The 2,509-nt window shown below is 39.5% G+C and overlaps 1 pseudogene; it reads left to right on the plus strand.

Moving 5' to 3' along the window:
* Nucleotides 1-1,431: 1,431 nt before the first annotated feature.
* Nucleotides 1,432-1,547, plus strand: LOC132534105 (U2 spliceosomal RNA; annotated as a pseudogene).
* Nucleotides 1,548-2,509: the final 962 nt, after the last annotated feature.

Below are 2,509 nucleotides of genomic sequence, written 5' to 3' on the forward strand. Positions count from 1 at the left end.
CATTTCTTTTTTTATGATTTTTAAAAAATTTTATTTATCAAAATGAAACACTGAAAAAACTATAGGATATGAGGGGTATAACTCCACACAATTCCCACTACCAGAACTCCATAACCTATCCCCTCCCTGATAGCTTTCCTGTTCTTTAACCCTCTGGGAGTATGGACCCAGGGTCATTATGGGGTGCAGAGGGTGGGAGGTCTGGCTTCTGTAATTGCTTCCCCGCTGAACATGGGCATTGGCAGGTTGATCCATACTCCCAGCCTGTCTCTCTCTTTCCCTAGTGGGGCCGAGCTCTGGGTAAGAGGACTCTAGGACACATTGGTGGGGCTATCTGCCCAGGGAAATCCTGTGGGCATCATGGTAACATCTGGAACCTGATGGCTGAAAAAAGAGTTAACATATAAAGACAAATAAATTGTTGACTAGTCAGGAACCTAAAAACTGGAATATTGCAGATGAAGATTTGGGGGGTCTCCATTTTGTAGATAGCTAGTAGGCCTATTTTAGTTATATTCCAAAGGGCCATGACTATACTAGTTTTTTTTGTTTTTTGTTTTTTGTTTTCCCTGAGCCTGACCTAGGAAGTAGGTGGGGAAGGTATCTAAGTCTAAGTAGATACTACTTCATGATGAACTGTATGGTGTCTTTTTAGCTCTTTCTACTTGCTTGCTGCATATACTGACTCACTGCAGACTATTGTGCACTTTTATTTTCAGATACATATTTTGCCCTAATTTATGGATACATGTGAACATATGCCCTATCTCATGGGACCTGGTCTATATCTAGGTTTTGGGACATTGTTAGAAAGTGAACCACCTGAAATGGAATTAGAGAATACTATGAGAAAGAAAAGATCTCACCTGATTGATATTGCTGAAGGGTTGACATTCCATGCCTGACGTCTCTGGACACGGTCTGAAGTGAAGCATGCTGAGGTGGTATCGGTTGTGTTAATTATGTTTGATCAGCAGATGTAGTTTCAGTTGGTATGAATTGAGAGAAGCATGTAGGAAGGTAAGCCCCATTCTAGAGGTTCCAGGACTGGAGGAAATGTAGACTCTTTATAGGGGAAGTGGGGGGTTCCTGCTGTCTTAGGGCTTAAGAAGGCAATAGTTATTGCTATGATCAAATTATTTGACAATTGGGTTAACTTTGAAAATTCCGTTGTTAGAATTTGCTGTATCACACATGACGTCACCATAATTTATGTCCTTTGACATTTTTAATATATAGGTGTGTCTTATAGAGCAACGACACGGGATCCTTCTTTTCTCCATGGTCTAAGCTTTAATGAGAGTAAACATTTCAGAGACTCAGCCTATGGTCTGTGCATTAAAAAGTTTGAGACATTCAATAAATTTTCCCCTCCCATATTAATTAAATAGTGATTTATATAATTACAAGTTAGTAGGAGTGTGCACAAACATTGTCTCTTGGCTTTTGACTAAGATCAAGTGTAGTATCTGTTCTTATCAGTTTTAGATACATTTTGTGGGCCCATGACTTTTGTAGTTTTTGCTTGAGTTTAATAGCTAACATTAAGGTAGACAAAAATGCTGTCTAGGAAAATGGTGTCAGTGTTGAGACTAGAACTACAAAGCTGGATTAGGGCAGAGTAACTTCCAAGTTTAAAGAGAATTCATGAATAAATTTAACTGTTTACCCCATCAACCAGACCCAGGGCCCATATATATTCATATTTAGCACAGGAGCCTGTGTAACCTCTGAGTCCCTGTCAATCTGGGTTCTCAGTTCATGGTCACAGCTGGGAACATTCTAGGCTATACCTACTTCAGGATCAGTCTTCCTTGGTGGCAGGGTATGTTGACCCAGCCTCCCTTCATAGAGTGAGGCAGTCCCTACCATTGCTACTTTATAGGGAAGACAGGTTCCTGGAGTGGCCCACAAGAGAGTTTATGATGATATTCCTGATGGATGTGACCAGTGATGGTGGAGAGAAGGATTTGTTAGAGGTTTAGGCCCATCATCAAGATCACTCTTCAAGTTGATCAAGAAATTAAGATCCCCTAAGAATGCTAAACAGATTGTTTTGTTGGCTAAGCTTCTCTCTTTGGACAAGTTCAAGGTACATAAAGATCATGTGACTGGCCAATACCCTTGCTTAAGACTTCTCCCCTTTAGCATTTAAAACTCTGAGGTATACTGAATATATCTATCATGGTCCTGGAAAGAAACAGATGGCATAGAGGACAGAGTTAGAGGACAGAAGGGCTTAAGGCCTTTTGATAAAAAATGATAAAGATGATTTGATATGCTCTATAATTATAATCTGATATGCTATCATCCTCTCCTCAGTCAGCAGTATCCTCATAATCAGTTGCTCATACAACCATATTTTTGTCAAGACCTTGAAAGCTCTACCTCTAGTTTTATCCTTGGAAAATTTTATTCTGTTCTGATCTACTTCTGAAAAATAAGAAATACAATAGCTAAAGAAATCAACCCTTTTGGGCCACAAAAATAACCTATTTGGATAGTGCAG

The sequence above is a fragment of the Erinaceus europaeus genome, chromosome 17 (assembly GCF_950295315.1).
Source record: "Erinaceus europaeus chromosome 17, mEriEur2.1, whole genome shotgun sequence".
In the NCBI taxonomy this organism is placed as follows: domain Eukaryota; kingdom Metazoa; phylum Chordata; class Mammalia; order Eulipotyphla; family Erinaceidae; genus Erinaceus; species Erinaceus europaeus.